The sequence below is a fragment of the Dermacentor andersoni genome, chromosome 10 (genome assembly GCF_023375885.2).
Source record: "Dermacentor andersoni chromosome 10, qqDerAnde1_hic_scaffold, whole genome shotgun sequence".
Classification (NCBI taxonomy): domain Eukaryota; kingdom Metazoa; phylum Arthropoda; class Arachnida; order Ixodida; family Ixodidae; genus Dermacentor; species Dermacentor andersoni.
This window is the reverse complement of record NC_092823.1, coordinates 80,146,792-80,167,399: the sequence shown is the minus strand read 5'-3', so window position 1 is coordinate 80,167,399 and position 20,608 is coordinate 80,146,792. Positions and strand designations below refer to the sequence as shown.

Here is a 20,608-nt window from a genome sequence, read left to right as displayed (position 1 = left end):
GATAATACGCTCTGCCTGATAGGGAGGATCTCCAACAAACACGGAGGGCTTCGAGAGAAGGAGCTAATTCAGCTAATCAAGGCTTTTGTCTTAAGCAAAATCACCTTCGCACTACCGTATCTCTCACTCTCTAGGCAGGAAGAGGATACTGTGAATTGCTTGATTCGCAAGATACACAAAGTCGCTCTTGGTGTTCCAATTAGAGCATCCACACAAAGGGTGATGGCCACCGCCACACTAAATACCCTTCAAGAATTAACCGAAGCCCATTTGTCAGCGCAATACCATAGACTCACCACCACTGAAGCTGGGCGTGAGATCCTGAGACAACTTCATCATGCTCCACCATTCAACGAGAGCAGGCGACATCAACTTCCTCCGAACATACACGGCCAATACCACATCCAGCCCCTACCCAGAAACATGCCCCCCGAATTTCACGTCAAACGCCGCAAACTTCGAGCCAAGGCGCTACAACGCAGCTATGGACAAGCTGAAGGAGTGTACTATGTGGACGCTGCAGCCTACACCCCTAACCATCGTTATGCTATAGCGGTCGTAGACAACCAGGGCAACACTGTTTGTTCCGCATCAGTCAAGACCACCTCGGCGGGTGATGCGGAAGAGGCCGCCATTGCACTTGCATCGGGGCTACCCGATAGCGACGTCATTATTAGTGACTCCAAGACTGCTATCCAGAATTTCAGTAACGGCTACATTAACAACCTCGCGCACTCTCTGCTTGTAGCTCACCCACCAGAAAAAGACATCGCTCTCGTATGGGCTCCAGCACATCAAGGACTCCATGGCAACGAAATGGCTCATGCCGCTGCTCGAGGATTCACGGACCGAGTGGCCGCAAATATGGGCCTAACTCTAAAACCCAATGACTCCCAACAACACACCAATAAAGACACACTCGTCACATTCAATGAAATTTGCACACATTACAGAAACCAACGCCTATTGTATCCACCTATCTCTGTGTCTAGAACGCGCCAGAGAGAAATACTGTGGCGACAACTACAAACTCGCACTTTTCTTACCCCGCGCACTTTGCACTTATTCTTTCCCGCTACATACCCGACACCCAAGTGTCGCTTTTGCCCTGTCCCCATAGCAGATCTCTCCCATATCATGTGGCAATGCCCCATCAAAACTCCCCCCCCGCAAGCTCAAACCATTAATTAGTAGCGAGGAGCTGTGGGAGACTGCCCTGCGCAGCTCCGATCCCACCCTACAGGACCGTGTCCTGAGGTGGGCTGAGGAGGTAGCGGAGGCCTACCACGACTGGTAGACGGACTTCTAGCCACATAATGTGGTGATGGACGCCTGCTGGGACTGGAGTACTTAGACCTCCCTCTCTCCCCCCCGGCTCCTCCCCTTTCTTAAAAGGGGAATAAAGTTCATTCATTCATTCATTCGCTTCTGCTGGGCCACCTCCTATACGGTCTACCTCCAGCTTACTCCTGTGGTCGAGCCCACTGGGCCCTACCGGCCGCGCTGCTCTGATGCTGCTAGGACGACCCTCTACCTTTCTCCCTCCTACCCTGTCTCTCCTTTACTCCCATCTCCACCACCCCCCCCCCCCCCCCCTCTGCTGGCGCTAAATCGTGCTCCCATATGGGTTGCAGAAGATAGTGCTAGTCTTTCCTCCTTTCCCCACAAGAACCACTCACTGTGTGTTTCTTTCTATGTCCTCGTTTAGTCACGCTTACACATTCTGTCATTGTTAACTAGTTATTAAGTGACTGTTTACAAGTTTATATGGCTGGTAAACCTACAATCTTTACTTCGTATAGCTATGTGCTAATTTGGTATCGCATTCGGTGCTCCGCCTTTCGGGCGAAATCGCGACCTTTTTTTGTTTCTGAAACTCGCAACCAATCACACCAGTAGGTACTCCCGAACTGTGTGTTTACTGCAGGCCACGTTTGCACCGCCAGCTGTTTTACTGGCACGCGTATGCACTGTGGCTATTTGTCAAGCAAACGCGTGCCGTGTCATTGGACGTCCGTATAAATACATAATTAATGGCGTATGCTCAGCAGTTTACCATATATAATTTTGGGGGCACGGGACGGTCAGTTTGGCGAACACGGCGTGAATGTGCGCGTTTTGCAGTGGCCGATAGTGGCTAACTTAACCTCATTCTGTCCCACGTGGAGGCGGAATAATCACAGAGGTATTTCTTCTCTGCTGCTCCACACCATTATGAAAACAACGCTTCACCAGGCCTAGGGACACTCACACTCATTCTATTTGCAAGTTAGAGCGTGCAAAATTGAAATTTCTTGGGTTGACGGGTCGCTGAACAGGCGAACTTCACATTCGCAACCGGCCTCGCTGGCTTCGGTGGCCTGTCTGGTGCATGACGCATGCACTTTTAGCGCCTGGCGTGCCGTTAGCTTGTTGCTAGGTAACGCAATAAAACTAAGTCGCAAAGTATAAGGTAACTTATACGCAAGACCTTTTCGTGTTGGCGGGAAAGAAATAAAAGAAAAATATTGTCCGTAAGTTCATTTCACATTCCTTTTTTCCTATGCTCCCATCAATTGCTAACACAGAGCAGTGCTAATACTGCTATGAAAGTTCTTCATGTATGGTCAAAACAAAACTGTCTATAAATCAATATAAACAAAACAAAAGCAATAATCTTTAGGCCCAAATCTAAGCAAATAATCAGTTCCATCAACCTTGTTTATGACGATGTAAACATAGAAATAGTAGATAGTCTTAAAATACTTGGAGTTATCTTCACGCAAAATATGATTTGGGACATGCACATAGAATCGATAATGGGCAAATTATCGCGTGTAGTTAGCATGATGGTGCGGCTGAGACCTCTTTTACCTTACAGAATGAAAGTTCTTTTTTATAACACCTTATTTTTTTTCTACACTTTATTACTGTCTACTCGTGTGGGGTACCACATCACGTACGAATCTAGAAAAGATACATATACTTCAGAAAAAAATTTTGCGAGTACTATTTAACCTGCCACACATCAGACTTATTTCCGAAAGCAAATATAATACCCGCGTTTAACCTTTATAATTACAAGTTAAGTCAAGCTTTCAAACGGGAGGTAAAAGAGAACTTAAATTTTCTTCATGAGTTATCTAATCTCACCAGGAACACACATTCTTACATCACAAGGTGTACGGAACAGTGGAAGGTAGTCACTCCACGTGCCAATTATTCTACACAAAAGATATCATACACACTACCAACACTTTTAAATTTGTTTCTGAAATCAAGTTTTGATATTTACATAACTGATGTACGAGCTTTACGTGAACATTTTGTCACTCAATCTTTCTTACATAATTGAAGAGCGTTTTTCAGGTAAGTTGTGTTCTTGCGTTTATTTTTTGTGCATAGTTCACATGTAGTCAATTGCTATGTATATATATATATCTCCTGTTCAATCGCTGTTTGCCTTGTAAAGGAGGCTGCGGGCTCTGGTCAAGTCGCTTGCCTCTAAAGCGACTTTTACCTGCAGTCTCCTCCATCACTGATGGAAATGAAGTTATTATTATTATTATTATTATTATTATTATTATTATTATTATTATTATTATTATTATTAATGGGTGGGATTCACATTAGGCGTGATGCGTTTCCTCTTGCCAGTTTTCCCGAGTGTCCCCTCTTGTTGAATTTCTTTCTCTGTGAGGCAACTTCGCCTTTGCTTCAGATTTCGCAGCCTGCCGTCTAGCTATATCAGCGCAGAGAAACTCCCCTGTTTCGGTGGCAGAAGTAACTGGCGCCATCTATGTGCAGGGCGAACCCGAAGATCCGTTTCCCTTGCATGGCCTCGGAGATCGTCGCGCGCACACGCGCCGATCCAAAGCAATGTGGAAATTTCTTGGCTTTGTCTCCCACACATCGGTTAGCGCCCAGCGCCGATGATTCCGATTCTCGCATAACTCGTAATCTGATAATGCGTAGTACTTACAAAACAACGAGTCAATGCCATGCACAATATGTCGTGTCTGATAGCTATCCGGTCTTCGCGATGACCTCGTAGCGGTTACGGTCTACTTTCATCGTATAAATCGTAGTTGCGGAGGCATCAATACAAAAACAGAGTAAGCGCACATTTTACTGCCATTTATCACGCATAAAAAAACATGTGCTTATAATATATGCACGCAGAGTTCGCAAGCCTGGTAAGAATTCAATTGTGGCCCTCAAGAGCTTTGCAGTAAAGCCACAGTTCAGTTGTGCCCACCGGTGAGATTGGTTGTGCACTTCAAAAATGTTTTTCTCGCCTGAAACAATATTTACTAGATTTAAAATTTCTTGATCGCTAGCTGAAAGGTATGCGCAAAAAATTATATATTACACGTATTTTTATATGGAGGGCCTCAATGCCTAATTTAGGTCTCAACATCTCCAAAAAGTGACGTTTCGGCAAAATCGGAAAGAAATTTCTGGACAAATACCCAATTTGACAGTCTAACATTATCTTTAGCAGTACGTCCAGCTACTGGTGAATTCGAAAAAAAGATTAATGTGGCTTTAACATTAACAATATTCATGGAAAAATTTCATAGCTACGCACAACATTTCGGTTTTCTATTGAGCCAAATAAACAAGGAATATTCATAAATGTGTTCCCCTATGGTGTCACGAGAAAGAAGAACGCCAGTAGAATATTCTAATATAATGTTTGTCATTGTACCAAGTATCATACTAGAGTTTTGAAAATGTTACCTCCAACCAAGATTTTCTCCTTGGGCAAAACGACAAAGAGCGCTTACGTCATCTTTCTTTTTTTTTTCTCTCTCTCTTTCAGAAAACACTATTGGGAAACCTCATTCACACAATAACCAACTAGCCTGCGTTTTTCCCACAGCATTGGCGGTACTCGCTGTTGGAATCCGGGACGTTTCGCGTGTTATGACCCTAAGCATAGCCTCCTATTTATTCCCTCAGGCGCGAGCAGCGATGAACTGGCTGTCGACGATAATCGTCCGCCATGTTTAATGAAATGACGACGTTACTGGTAGGCGTATAATACCCGTGTCACACGGGCGTTTGGAAGGCCTTTCAACCGATAGTCAGTTGACTCAAAGGTCAAGTTCGAGCTGCTACACGGGCGGTTTCAAAGGCCGCCGAGTCAATAGTCTATCGACTCAACGGAGCACCCTACAACTCTATCGAAATCTCAATGGCCTTTGAGCAACGGAAGCGGAAACAGCGCGAACATGCCCGCTCGTTCACAATGTGCTCGTACTCACGGTTAGAAAGAACAAATCAAACCAAATGCTCTAAAAATACTATATATGAGTGTTATTCATTATTCAATAAAGTGTTTTTGCCACTTGACATGTGCGAACACACACCAAAACGGCAGCCGCATCGAGAGGCGCAAACGTTGCCGCAGTTTCGCTGGCAATGGCAATGTATAAACAAATTTCTTTAATGTAAAAACAAACATAAAAGAAATTATAGTGTTTTTAAATGGTTTTAATGTTGTTTAACTTCTCGTGACATGAAAACGAAAATAAAGATCCGCAGCGCCACACAATTTTGCGAGAAACGCCTGAACCACTCAACGGCCTTTCAAAAGTGCCGTGTAGCAGCGCGACAACTGCTTTGAGTCGATAGAGTTGTGGCGTTTCAAAGGCCGTTGACTGGAGGGCCTTCCGAATGTGCCCGTGTGACACAGGTATAAGACGTTGTTAAGCCTGCACCTGGCGTTAAAGCGCAACACGCATTCCTCGAAAATATTGGCACTTACTATCCGAAAAAAATATATCGATAGCTTTTCGTGCATTCGTACATACGTGCACGATTTATCGATAGCTTTTCGTGCATACGTGCCACCTTCAAGCCGGCTGATGCCGACTTGAAGGTGGTACGTATCGCGAGCCCTTGACATATTTCCAACCGTCGAACAAAGGGTTATTTCGAATATTTGATTTCAGGATGGCGTGTTACCCTCCTGCCCTTCACTCCGGTTCGCAAAATTACCACGCATTAGGCGAAACAGCTGCGTGAAGAGCGTCGTTAGTCCAAACCCACGAGCTACCGTAATTCGTCTCGCCTATATCGCTGTCATTCAGGCTTAGCTAAGCCATATATATTTTAAATCAACGCATCACGAATCCGATAAGAGCTGGCCGCGACCAGCCCGGCTAGGTTTCTTTCATTTCGTACTTCGTCCATAGCGGCTCACGGAGCACAGCGCTGAGTGTGTAAGTGGCAGAGACGGTGCACTATACTGTCTCGTCACCCACCGAAAAATTGCCCCCCCACACCCCATGCCGCGCTGCTGGCCGTTCCTAGAAAATTGTGTATGCGACACCCAGCGATTTGCAACACAGCAACATTGTTTTGCGATGGGAGAGTCCAACTGAGAGACAGGGCGGTTATGGAGATGAAGGCACGCTATTTTCTGCAGCAATTAAGGAATGAAACAATGAATACATTCATTTATTGAGAAAGAGGAGGAGCGAACATCGCACGTCTCAGCAAATTGGGAAAGGACCGGGGGACAAGAAGAGGAAAAGCTGGAGACCGGGTGGCGGGCGAAGTCTAAGTTTAGGGTCGAGAGAGTACAAGCGAGAGTTGGTGAGACCGGTACAATTCTAGTGTAGATATGTGATGTGGCGAGTAATTGATTGGAGTCACCGCCCAGCATCCGTCTTTGCGGTAGTATAAGCAACCGCCGTTCTTGGAAATAAACGTTTACTGAAGACCAATCTTGGCAATTACTTATTCAGCGGCCATGCCTCGCCGCGTATTCCTTAGTGGCAGGGTGTGTGGATTACTACTGCGCTGTCGCGATAAGGGACGACCATGCTGTGACTCTTACGGTTACAGTTGTCATACTTGTTACTGTTCTTATTGCGGGAATACTTTATTATAAACATCGGTTTACTGCACAAGTTAGAGAACAGACAGTTTAGAACAGAGTTTCTCTCCTTACAAACGCTCAACGCAAGCGCCACTGCAGCTTGTTAGCTGCGCGTACTTTCAAAACAGAGACGCGAGCGCAAACATTAGAACGCGTTAGAAGACGGTGCCGTCTTCGACCTCGTGCCAAACATATCCGAGCCACGAACCTATTAGCAACCATGTTGTCATTTGCATGCAAGGAAGTTATATACTTAAACTTATCGACTGCCAGTCCCAGCCGTCTCCTACGGGAGCGCGTGAAGCGGCCGGCGGCCATGTTGGTAGATCAAAAAGAGCGCGGCTACAGTATATACGCGGCCGCGGTATATGCGCGGCGCTCCTTGCACTTGCGGTTTTGCGAGGAAAAATAAAAAAAAAAAATCCCTTTAAGAAGTGTATCAGTCCACCGTAGCGTGTCGCTGCTGTCGAAAAAGAAAATGTGTCAGGGTGGCGGGTGCCTTGTGTTCTGTGTATAATAAGTTGGGAAAACTGAAAGACAGTCGTATTTTCTGTTTTCATCATTCAGTAACCTTAATTCAGGGAGGTGGTAGCGTAAAGATTGGCGTGCCCAGTTCCCAAATGCACAATGCTGCGAATACATGGGCTCGAATCCCAGTGGTTTGTTTGTGAAGACAGCTTTCTGTGCTCTCTGGCGACGGCGAAGCTCAGAATGAGGCGGCAGCCTGACGACAACGGTCGCCGTTAGCGTAAAGGCCACAAAACATGGAGCGAACTTTCACGACGAAGTTCGGGCGGCAGAAAATCTGCCGCGGCGCCACGCCGTATGATCGTCGGGCTGCGCTACATGGAGCGAAGACAGGTCGGCCGCCGCCGGCGAGTCGCTGCGTTGTTATCAGTGTGGCTAGACGAGGCAAATGCGCTGTCGTGAAACACATGACAAAAAAAAAACTTCAACGACAATTATTATCGCTTTTGAATTACGGAACACTCTAAAAACGCGTAAAATTTTATTTAGAAATGATTTCTAGTCTTTTTTATGTGTTTGAGACATTCATGTGCCGATGTAGTTTAAAGAAAGCGGCGATGCTATGCGTTGTGGCAACACTGCGCGGGTAAACAACTTTCGGCTCCTCCAACTCCGCGGCTTTGTTCTGTGGCTCAACGCGCGCGGCCGAAGCAAGCAGACCCGAAAGTAGCGCACGTGAGCTTGTCTAACCATGGCTGTTATTAAATTGTTAAATTCCAGCCGTGCCGCTTTGGATGCCATGAATACGAAAAGCGGGAGACCGGCGTGAACGATAGAGCGGGATCGGGATACACGGACAAGCGGGGAAGCGTAGCCGGAAGTTGGGGCGAATAGTGAGACCTGATTTGCTCGCTTTGGGGCGCCGCTCGTTTGCCGCTTCCGGTATCGTCGCCGCCCGACGAACTTTTCTGCGCCAGCTGGATCGGCGGCGAACGACGTTTTCTCCGCCGCCGCGCGTCGCGCGTACGCCGCCGGGCGTCGAACGCCGACTATTCGTCGCATATTCGCTCCATGTATTCTGGCCTTAACAGAATAAGCGGGCGTGCAAGGTCACACCTAAAGCGGAAAGTATATTCAGAAGAAATACAGTATGCTGCTGTCGACAAAAAAGTGATGAATAACGAGTGGTGTCAAGTGAGTCTGTAGACCGATAATGTCACTAAAGACAGCACCGCGCTTCTATCCCCGTGATCGGCGGAAATGTACATCGACAGCATGGCAACTAGCGTGTAATTGATACTTCATTAACGTCACTGCGGATTTGTATTGTGTCTAGGACGAGCGAGTAGTGCAAGAGATGACACTGGAGAGAAAGCGGTAAGCGAAGTCCGCGAACAGTGCTTGAGTCTAGCCATATTGAACGTCAACGGCGTGTTGAAGAAAGCCTGCGACTTCAGTGGCTCAGGTAGCCAGAAGGGCTTGAGTGATAGCCTACCGTAGGGCGTATTTGGTAACCACAGCGACAGACACACACTTTGCGGGAACAGAGGAAAGGGGCCCAGTGAGTTGGACGGTCTTGAGTTGACGCAACAAAGTACGGTGCCTACGAGCAAGTGTCATGCACCAACGCAGCTAAAAGCCAAATGTGAAGAAAAGGTTGGCTGCGCTCAGATGATCATGTTTGTTTCTGCAGAGACGGCGCGAGTGTCACCACGTGGCTCTGCTCCCAAAATAGGGACGCGCAGAGCTCATCGCCTGCCCTAGCTGGAGGGATCTAACCGAGAGATAAAAGAATCTCGATGCCTTTAGTTTTATTCAGGTGGCTTAGTAGCAGCAGTATAAGCTTGAGGAGCGGAGTTCAGCCAACGTTTATAGTTTCACAGGATGTTGTTGCGACAGCAGTATCCTGTATGTTAAGATACATGGTACGTTCTTTCATGAATCGAAAATACAGATACTGATTATCTTATCATCATACATATATATCGTCTATCGTATATGCCATCATACGATAAGACAGATATCTTCTATCTGTATCATCATACGTCTTATCAGACGTATGATGATACAGATAGAAGATACCCAAAGTGTATCTAAGATACAAGTATCTTCGATATGCCCAGCACCAGCTAACATATGCACTTGCCACAAGTACGATGCCTGTCTATGGTGTAGCGTTACAGATTTGTAAAGTTTACACTTCAATTTTCTTTTTTAACTTAGTGGATTCTAGCAATTTTTGTGGAATATTCGAGCCTAGAAATCACAATTTTCATCTCTACTGTCGGGACAATTTATCCTGCTTTCTCTAACGTAACAAATATTATTCAAACAAGTTCCCTTCGCCGCATTAGAGCATTACTGCGTTTTTCAGACATTTCAATAGAAGAATCTTCAGTATCTCCGAGGGTAAAGCTTTCTGGAAAATGTTTGCTTACTCAACTTTTTTTGGACTGTATCAAAGTATGCTCGACTTTCTCCCTCTCTAGCATTAACTACAGTTCAAGAGATGAAAGGGCAAAATCACGCAACGTAGCCCTCTGCTATAGCTGCGCCGCCTGTGTGAGTGGATAGGAAGCTAATCCTGTTACCGCCCGGTGTTGTGTAGCTCCTCCACACTAGATGGCAGCACCACGCCCACGCCGAGTGCTGACGCATTGTTCCGCAGAGCATGGCCTACAACGAGGCGGGAGGGCGGAGAGCTTCGAAAATTTCTCGTGTGGCCGTCGTCGTCTTCGTTGTGTTGGAGCTGTGCCGGCGTTCGCGCGTCGCCGCCGGTCTCTGTTGTGTGTAGCACCGCGTGCGTCCGAGGAAGGGAACGGCGTTGTCTCCGTCCGTGTGTGCTGCTGTCGTTTCGGCTCGTCCAGTCTGTGTTCCGGCGGTCTCGTGTGTCTCTCTGCAGCCGCCGTGGTGTCGTGTGGCCCTTGTGTTTCGCTCAGTGCCCGTGATCCGTCCCTCGCCCGCTGACAGACGGCGTTCGGTCTCTCGCCTTGCTTCGCTCCCAGCATCTCTGCGGGCGAGGCGAACAATGCACGCCTTGCGTGGTGCGCGAGCACGGAAGACGGCGTCACCCACTGGATTCTAGCAACCAGGTAAGGGCCGACACTTACGGCGCACTTCACTTCGACTCGATGCTACGACCACTTTGAAATTTAGGGTCGGGAGATGTTTCGTGAGAAACAGAGGAGTTGTTGGCACGGCGCGCGGCGTTTGACAGCCGAGAAGGTGCGCGTACGTTTTTTTTTTATGCCAGTTTTACGACTCACGTGGGGACAAAACACGAGCGAGCACGTTTCAGCTTGCGCGCGCGGCGAGTTCGTGACAGCGCCTGACGACGTTACGCTTTGTGAATGGAAGTCTGCGGTCGGGTTGTTTATATTCCCACGATGTGAAACCGCGCTGTGGACGTCCTTTCCAGAAACGCCAGCTGCAAATTGGCTCGAAGACGCCGTATAGATATATATATCCGTATAGATATATATCCTTTGCTTTGCCAGCTGGGCGTCGTGACTGCCAGTACCGCCACGTTATTTTGCAGACACAGCAGTACGAGTCTGTATGTGAGGTTTTGTGGCGGTTTCCGGCCCTGGGCGACAGCTGTGTAGCGCTCCTCTTAAAAAGTTGTAGTGACTGTGTTACTTGAAGCCTCCCGGCGCGTTCTTTTTGCTCCAGAAATCGGTTTAGTGAGTAATCTGCGCTGTTAACGCGCGTCAGCTGGAGTTGTTGTTCTCTGAAAGGTGCAATTATTGCGCCTTTTCCTCTGAACTATAACGTGTTCAATTATCTGTGTATAACCTTCTGCCCTAAGTAATGGAATAATTAGTTGCTGCTGCGCATACGTTCATTCAAATTTCAGTCAGTTTTCGCAAGAATAACTAGCCGCTGCTATCACTAGATCTGACGACGATACTTATGGAATCAACGTAACCACTACCAATTTGCTTTGTGCCATATTGGTGACTAGCCGTATTCGCCTTAGATACCCTAGAGCGCGACAGACCGTTTCTAAGTAACGAAAGCATGGTTTATTGAATAGTAGCACCAGTCGCGTGTGTATTAGCTTTCGTGACTGCCGTAGCATTTGACTAGCTATGCTAAAAGCATCTGCAGAACACTCGACCAAGCGGATGCTGTGATAATGAAATAATTATTGTCGTATGTCCACTTGGCCCGCCTCTTTTTCGGCAGCGATGGTCGCCGTGAAAATGATTGAGGAGCCGATATGTATAGTTTCTTATCGGTATCGCTCACTCCGCGCACCTGATAACGCTTTGCAGGCGCCATATCTTACGGCGTCGTCTGCTCGCATTTGCGAGCCGAAAATGGCCTCTTAGATTTCTCGGTGTCCCCCCTCCCCGATGAGTCTTGCGCGTGCCTGAGTGGTCCGCTGCGTGTTCAGCAGGCGGGATTAGGTGAAACCCCGCGGCTTCGATGCTTCTCATCTCGTTAAAACGGCGAAATCGAATCAGAGGAATGATGCGCTGGTATTATCCGTTTGCATCTCGCGATGCCGGCGAGAATAGGAGGAGCGCGCGCTATGGAGCTTCCGTCGCTTGGAGACGGCCTCTCATCGACTGGGTATCCCGGTGCGTAAAAGCGGGCTTCTGACCTACATTTCCTCTCTCGCTTCTGGATGCCCGATGCGATCTCCGTTTTCTTCCTTTTTTTTTTCTTTTCTATCTCGATTCACCGGCGTCTTGCTCGGCGTGCCTTCCGCTTATGTAGTTGCAGCACGGAGCTGCGAATTTCGGTGCTATTTTCCCCCCACCCGGTTTCTTGGCGTTTTGTTGCCCCCGCTGGCGACGGCTATGGCGAAGGGTGTGTTTTCATGGTGCCAACCTCGCGTGAATTCTTTTTCTTCTTTGGCTCGTGTCGGTTCTTTCGCTTCTGGTTGCTTTGGCGCGAGGTGTCTGCGCTTCTCGCTTTTCTTTTTCTTATAAAATTTTTGTTTATTTTTCAACAAAATCTACGGAGCGGAAAGCTTGGCTGCCCGTACCACTATACGGAGCGGCGGCCGACAAAGAAAGAAATGGGCGCGTCCTAACCGCGTGATTTACTGCTTGGCTTCGTCTTCTAGTGTACCGGGCGAACTTAGGGCGCTCCAAAACGCTCGATCGAGGTTTAGCGATGCCCATACCATCTGTCTCAGCGGCAGTCAGTCTGCGGCGCGTGTGTTTGATTTCGACCGCCAGATTCGTCTGGAAGATTCGGAAGGTTCGTCTGGCACGACGAACCTTCCGTGAATGGAAGGCCGTGACAACGTCGGTAATGTTGACCGACGCGTAAAAAAAAATAAAAATAACAGTGGCATGTTTTACGGAAAATTTGACACGTGCTGGCTTCGTGGTGGTTTTCGAAGTGACCTGCAGTGGGTCTCGGATTGCGCTCTTGACCTTTCGAGAACTATCATGACCGGCGGCTCGTGTTGAGGCAAATAGGCCATGGAGTGCTTTTGTTTTTGGATGTATCGTGTGCCTGGATAAACGGCGAAATGGGTCGCATTTGACTATTTTTGTTGACGTGCCCACCAGGGTTGCGTTGTGGACTTGCTTGTTCATCGTGTCAAGGCACGTTATAGCGTAAAAATATATAAGGGTGAATCAAAGTTTTTGCCTATTTCTTTTGTCGTACTTCAACAGCGTGCGGGCAAAAAGGAAAGATGACAAAGCAAAAAAAAAAAAACGGAGTATGGGGTGACATCGTGCTCCTGTGGTTCAGAATCCGGAGTGATGTACGACTTTTGCTTCTTGTTTGTGTGTATTGCTTTGATTGCTGTCTGTGCCTCGGTTGAGTAGAGCCAGGACGGTTCTACTCAACTATGACGGGTTGCAGTAAAACGGCAGCATGAGCTCGTCACATAGAACAGGCGATATATCTTATTCGGTTTGTGAGGGTAATAAGAACGCAGCCGTATTGGTAGTAAGGTTGTACTGCCATGGGGGCCGGGATAACGTAAAACTATTCCAATCTGTTTTGATTCCGAATCCGCCGTCAGGCCGTCGGGATAGGTAAAAATTTCTCGGGCCTCGTCCACATATGGGCAAGACCTGTGCCATTTTTGCCTGTCTCGAAGGGCTACTGGCGCAATTGGAATTAGAAAAAAAAAATATTGTATAGTCTTATGTTATCCCGCCCCATAGTTCCCTGTCAATAGCAACGTTGGCAGGTGAGGTACAAATGCTGTAAATGTAAACACGGACGCTACGATGGTGTCTGTGGACGACGTGCTGTGGCGGCCGCATTTCGATGAGGGCGAAATGCAAGAACACCCGTGTACCGTCCGTTGGGTGCACGAATAAAGAACCACACGTGGTCGAAATTTATCCGGAGTGGCCCAGTACGGCGTGCCTCATAATCAAATCGTGGTTTTTCATGTAGAACCGCGGACTTTCATTCTATTAAACATATGAAATCGCTCAGACGCGCACAAAAGGGGTCTCAGAATTAGTGACAGCCGAGCATCGTGTTAATAATTTACCGTTGTTAAGCGCTGCTATGCGGGCTCCAAAATTTTTAACGCCGCAATAATGAGCCGAAGGAAGGCGCTGGCACGTCTGACGGGCCGAGAATGACTTAACGTCAAAACGCGCTCGCTCAACGTGACGTCAAATTTGCCCGCGTTCGACAAATGGCCGTCAAAGAGAGCTTGGCACTAAAATATGCGATTGCAGCAGTTCGACTAGCCCCGCATCCTCGTAGCTTAGAGCGACAGCTTACAGAGGTGGCAGAGAAAAGCCCGTGTGCACGAGTTGGGCCCCGCAGCGCCCGCGACGACACCCAGCTGACGTCACCGTGTTCGGTTGTTTGGTGTTTGTATTTGAGCATAATCGTGTTGCGATCGTGCGCCTCCATCTTCGGGGCAGGCAGAGACAGCGCGTGGTCGTCTGGTGCTGGATGGATGTTATGAGTCTCCCCTTTGGAACGGCGCGATGGGTTGTGTCACCAAGCTCTTGCTATTATACTGCCTAATATCCTACCTATGTTTTAAAAAAAAGAAAAGAAAAAAGAAACAAACCCGAGACGAATTCCCGTAACCAAAGTTTCCGAACCCCAATCGCCAACTTTGTTTTTGTACGCCTCTGATGCTTGTCGTTTCCCTACTTTTCGTCCGCCAATCTTCCAATCGCCTCTTACTAATCTTTATTGCGGGCATATTTACTTTCCCCCTGCTCTCGCTGAGCCCATGATGATGATGATCGTAGTGGCCCTCCCCTTCGAAACGGGTGGTCACACTCACTGTGTCCTGGCCGAAAAGTTTGAAGACAGAAATAGATAGGGATCCATAGGGATCGAGGAGAAAGGGAGGAAAGAGGGCAGCTGTCACTGGCTGGCCGATTTCCACCACATTTGAAGCCGAGCCTTGGCGACAGAAGTGCAGTGTTACTGCGCCCCCTGGAGACCAGAAACTGGAGTCCCGGCATGACGGCGCTCCTCGCGAAGGCGCAAAGAAAAACGGGCTGCCGGCTCGCTTTTCCTTCGCTCGAACCCGAGCTCCAGCGAAGTGCAGGGGGGGAGAGCCCGACGAGCGTGACCTCGGTCCCACGCCGGCGATTGTAACTCCGTCAGCGTCGTCGTCCATTTCCTTCGGCGTGCCGAACTTCTCGGTTCGAGTGAATGAGCGCGGGGCGCGGAAAGCGCGAGTTGCTGACAATTCGCAAACACACGGTGATTGCGAACTGTTGGGCTTCACTGGGGCGCAGGCAAACATCACACAAACGCGGATGCCTGTAGGTCCACCGCTTTATGCGCGATATTAAAATGACGCCTATCCAGCACTGGCAATTGTATCGAAACGAGCACGCGTAAATGGGGTTTTGTAAAGTGTGCTCGAAATTTCTGGAAATATACCGCAGAAGACGTAACTGACTTGTTCAGAATTGATTTTACCAGAGCAGTAGTATTTAAAAAAAATAATATTCGAGGCATTATCTAGACCGGTGATTTTATTATATTTATTTATTCAACCGAAATATTCGTGAGCCGATATCAAACTGAACTTGAGACTCCGAAAGCCCGTCGGGCGAAGCATTCAAAGCCGTTCCTACGGTTACAAGCTGACGCTGCTAATTTGACCTAGAAAACGGACACTGGAATGCCACGGAGCGCATATCGGCATCACGCCCCCAAATATACGCACTGTCCCGAAAGGATGCGCGACCGCCTTTCTCAAGCCGCCATCTTTCTCTCTGACCGTCGATTTAACGATCGGTCTCCGCGGAAACTGTTACCGATCGTGTAGTGATTACCCGCCTGCGCCGAAAACGGCATGGGACGAATTTCAGCAGCATTTACTGTACCGTCTGCTGTCAAAAGAGAATGCCTATATTCACAATACCCGCACTATTCGCTATTCGGTAGGCGCGTGAAGAATGTTAGAAATTTTGAATACGCATCGAACAGTCCTTGCCATTCTATTCGTTTTCTATTGGAAAATTCACTATTCGAAACTGTCGAACATTCGTTTCTGTTCGAGTACAAGAGACACCACTTATTGTAGTCTAGGCAGACCGATGCAGGTGAGGTCTGTTGAAGTAATGTTTCTGCTGCAGAAGAGCTGCGGTGGTTGCGCAGACGCACCATTTTTTGAGTGAGCGCACGGAGAAGCCAACATCAGATCAGGAATTTCCAGTGGTTCAGTACGAATGCGCCGCTCTTGAAACTTGTTCACACCGGCGACTTGAGGAGGTCGGGTGACCATTTGCGACTGGCGACCGATGCTCATTCGTGCAAGTGCGACCGCGGCCAGACGCCGTCTGCTCCGGATTGCATCACCGCGTGAAATAAGTATCGGCGTATACCGACGTCCTGTTCCTGCTCATCTGATTGATTCGGCAGTTTTGGGACTCTGATCGCGCGACTGAAAAATCGTACAGCGAGCGACTGAGCCAAAATGGTCGCTTTTTGAGAAAAGCGACCATTTGCGACCACATCTGTCGCTCAAAGTCACCGGTGTGAATGAGCCTTCAATCAGTACGTACACAAATTAGTTGGCTCGATCTGGATAAAGCGCTTTATTAATAGAGCAGTAGCAAACACCGTGCGGCGTGCTATCACACTCATCTATCTCATTTTACTGTCGCAAGCGCGCGTGTTTGTTTGCATATGCGTGCTTGTTTGTGTGGGTGTTTATGAAGGCAACGCTACGTGGGTTTCTTGGGGCGTGCTGTTTCCTCGTTAAAAGATGCTCTGCCGATTTGGCGTCCAGGTGCGAACGACATTGCATGCATACATACATTTGCCAAATATTGTAGATGGGTGAGTCAGCTTGAGAGTGTAGAATTCGGGGCATTTGCTACGGTTTGCCGTGCGACCCCGAGTGTGGCTCGATATATTTCCGAGTGCGCGACTGCCAAATCCTGCAGTGCCAGCTGGACGGCAGGTTGGGTTATTCATACCCGGTAGCCTTTGTGGATGAAGAGATTCCAGCAATTTGCAGAGCCCCCCCCCCCCCCCCCCCCCCCTCCTCACTTTTGTTCGCGAGTTAATGTGGAGGCCTTCTAGAAGCGTACACACTTGTCCTCGCCTACCTCAAACTGCGAGGCGCGTACGCCGATACCTGGCTGGTGCAGATTTGCAGCGCCAATCGCGCTCCTCCCTTCGCGAAACGCGTCGGCGGAGGGGGGGTCGGGAAAAACTTTTAATTTTCGATGTGGTTTGTCCAGAAATAAGTTGATTTTTTGTTCTGTACGGCGAGAGCAGAGGACGGCGCGCGCGTGTGGTCCAGGCCTTTTACAGTTTTTCAGAAAAAAAAAAGGAAGTTCGACTCCATCAACGCAGCTCAGCTCGATTCGGAAATTTCGCTATTCAAACACCCGTAATATTTATACTGTAGACAGAAAGGCCTCCGCGATGATTTTTTCACCATTTTGATGTCCATCTGACGTGTCATATCAGCCCTCCAAGTTCTTTAAAAGGTCTATGAATTCTCGAAGTTTTGTAAGATTGAATACTAAATTGGTGCGCCCTTTCTCATTGGGCCATATACTGGACATTACCCGGGGTGACGTCGACGCGCAGACACCGCGCCGCGAAACCGTCGGCGGCGCATGCGATGTGGCTGCCGCGTCGCACGATCGCAGCCGTTCCGAGTTGTGCGGTTGTAAAGTTGCGGCAGACGGCAAGTTTTTACGAGTCTGATATGACGGCAGCAGGTGCGGAGAACGGGTTGCACGGTCTTAGAAGCCGTTATAAGTGCTACTTTCTTACCAGAATACGGCGCCATGTCGGGTCTGTGCTGTGAAAGTGGACGGGGAAAAAAAAATTATATCGCGGATGCACGATCAAAACAGAGGTGCTTGATTCGATCGATTTTCTGAGGCCAGTCGGTTTTACATTAGCCGTGAACTTAAGATAAGCCGGGAACTGATGAGATAAGAATAATCGGAGCAAGCAAATCTAACCTTACGATTCTGGATGGTTTCGAGCATGCTAATACATAGTTACACTGGTATAGCTCTGGCGTATGCTCTAGTCTAAGGCGATCGGTAGTTGCATGGGTTGGTTTTAAGTGACGCAGAAGCGACTTTTAAGTTTTAAGGAGTTTAGCGTCCTTCGTAACATCGTTACATTGTGATGCGGAGCTATTCGAAAGCTTCAAAGGCAGGGACGCCGAAGCCAATAATGGACGTCGGAGCCATTATGATATCCGAATCAAAGCCTATTTTGCTTGCGTTACCACTGCTCGGCGAACTTCTCCGCTCCGTACGTTTCGCCTCCGGAGGTTCCGTTGTTCGCGGCGCCGGCTACGGCGGGTCTTGCTCGAACCGCGAGCCTGTCCGACGACGTCGTCGCGTATCTGGAGCGTGCGATCGCGCACAGCGCCGCGTGGTTAGCTAACCCCGCCACCGGTGGTGGTGCTTGTGGGTGAAACTCGCCTCTCGCCGAGGTGTGTGTGTGTCGCCTTTGCGTCGGAGAAGAAAGGCTGTCTCTTGTTGTTGGGCAAAAACCGCGAAGAAAGCCGTTGCCTTGTGTGTGTGTACGCGCGCTCTATGGTGTGGCTTTCTGTGTGTCGGCTCTCGTACGCCAAGCAGGAAGTCGTCGTAGACTCTCGCTTTTTTGGCCACTCGGTTTATCGCCGGCGTCGTTTTGTTAAGCAGCCGGGCGCTGCGGAGTCGGGCCTTTTCAAACGCGCTTTCAATGGCTGCTCGCGCATACGGCTCTGCGCGCGGGCCTTGCCTCCGCCATCTGCGCCCTAAAGGATGGGCGACTCCTCGTGTGTCGTATACCTCTCGGCGGTGTTCATTAAAGAGGTAAATTGCACCGTAACTAGGTTCCCGCGAGCCATCGCAGACGCAGCGGCCACTTGCACGGCGTCTCTGTCGGCGCTAATGTGGCCGGCGCGAAAGTGCGCGACGAAGAGCCGATTATTCCCGTAACCCGTTTCATTGATCCATTTCCATGGACGCAGACGCTTTCAGCGGGGCCTGGTTAGGCGCTTGATAAAGTGCTAATCGTCTTCCTGCTGGCAGTATTTTATCTCCGCTGTCTCGGAGATGGAGGCCGAGCCGGTTTTTCGTTCCGACCACTTCTCCTCCTCGTTTGGTGCGTTTTGCCAGCTTTCTTTTTCGCCGTTTCTGCGCGACTGCTCGAGCCGTCTCCGTGGGGAGTCGTGTGGCCCGGTGTTTTGAGGGAAGGAGGATCGCGGTATCCCGCTGGTTTTGTCCGGCGCGCCCCAAATTTGCATCCGTGGCCGCGGCCGGAACCTACGAAAGTGGTGCGATAGTGGGCCACGATAAGGTTTTTTTTTTTTTTATGTATCGCCGCCCCGAAAGTGATTGCCCACCCCGTCCACCGGTTGCTTTCTCAGTTTATCTAGGATTGACGGATACGGATACCGGTTTCCGCTTTGGCCTGCTTGACCGCTCATTTTGGTTGTTTTTTTCGTCTCTGTAGTATGTATGCCGCAGAAGCCTTTTCAGTTCCAGAGGTTTTGACCGGCGAATGCTTTCTGGACACCAAGCAAAAAAAATGCGCACGCTCGTTTATTTGCATACCTCTTTTCATTGGTTAGCGTCTCGAGGTCGGCCGTTCCGGAGGAAATTTCTGTCGGCGTGATGGTATCGCGCGACGTGCTTGTCCCAGTATTCGGGTTCGTGACGCCTCGAAGGCTGTGGTGACGGTGTTTGTCATATATGCTACCGCAGCTCCTGCCGAATGAGCGTTTGCAGCAGTTCGAGGTGCTTTGCAGTCACGTTATTTTGCGGCTTCACGCTTATGTTGAACAACCCACACTTGTGTACTGACATGCGCTGTTAGAAGAGATCTAGTTTTGTTCTGTAACGACTGCGTTGATTAATCGACGCAGTTTTCACGGCCTCACAGCGTACTAGATGCAATGCCGACGTAGATAGAATGGCTTGAAGTGGGCCTGTAGTTGGTAAACCTTGATTAAACATCGTTGCGTACCAGCAAAAATTACACGAGCGGAATAAAACAATAAGAGTTAAATGAAACAGCCTTTGTACTGTATTTTTTGCATGTGTGGTTCATCCACGCGTTTTATTGTCTGTGCGCCGGTCACCACGTTAAAGAAGTCTAGGACGTGAAAAATGAGCCTCAACTTATGGAGTGTGCAGATTGCTTGAAGCAACTGATAAACGAACGCGGTGTTATGCGAATTAATGGTAACGTACACATATCTGCTATAGCTAAACGTGCTGCGGATACCCTCAGTGTGTGGAAATAATATAAGCGTCTTAGTCGTGCGCCTTAGTTTCGCGAAATCATGTCATGCCTGAATCCTCGCCACGAAATGCACACTCATGCATATTGCGTGAGCGAAGGCTTTGTGGAACCGGCTAGTGATTTGTCTTTGTGACGTCAGCACTTGGCATGCGGTCCTTTTCCAATCACCGGCGACGCGGCGATGTGTGTCATCCTCCGGAAATGGACGCGTTGTCTGCCGAACCGTGGCCACCTACCACACAGAGAATGGCTATACAAACGACGAGGTATAGAACGCTGAAAATAACTCTTAGCACTAAAAATTAGGCTGAGAAAAGACGGTAATTTGAGCTGACCGTTAAAAAACTGTATATATATGTATACATATTAGTCGTAATCGTACATCTCAGTAGTCATACGTACATCAGACATTCTGACATAGGACCCCATGTATATCTATGGAGCGCATCGTGTCTCGCGTTACAGACGGACAGACACATTTCCTAGAGAAGCAACCCTTAGAATGCTATCGCTGCATTTTTTTGAGAGCGGCTTTTGTGCGCCTCTTTCGGTTCGTGCTGCGGTCGAGAGTGAATCGACTACGCA

The 20,608-nt window shown here is 48.7% G+C and overlaps 1 protein-coding gene across 1 annotated transcript in view; it reads left to right on the top strand.

Annotated features, from left to right (window-relative positions):
* The first annotated feature begins 9,992 nt into the window (after window positions 1-9,992).
* LOC126544123 (growth arrest-specific protein 2-like) overlaps window positions 9,993-20,608 on the top strand; it is a 266,338-nt gene continuing 255,722 nt past the window's right edge. Inside the window, exon 1 of the mRNA XM_050191346.3 lies at window positions 9,993-10,431. The gene's annotated coding sequence lies outside the window, so the exon portion shown is untranslated. The remainder of the gene's footprint in view (window positions 10,432-20,608) is intronic.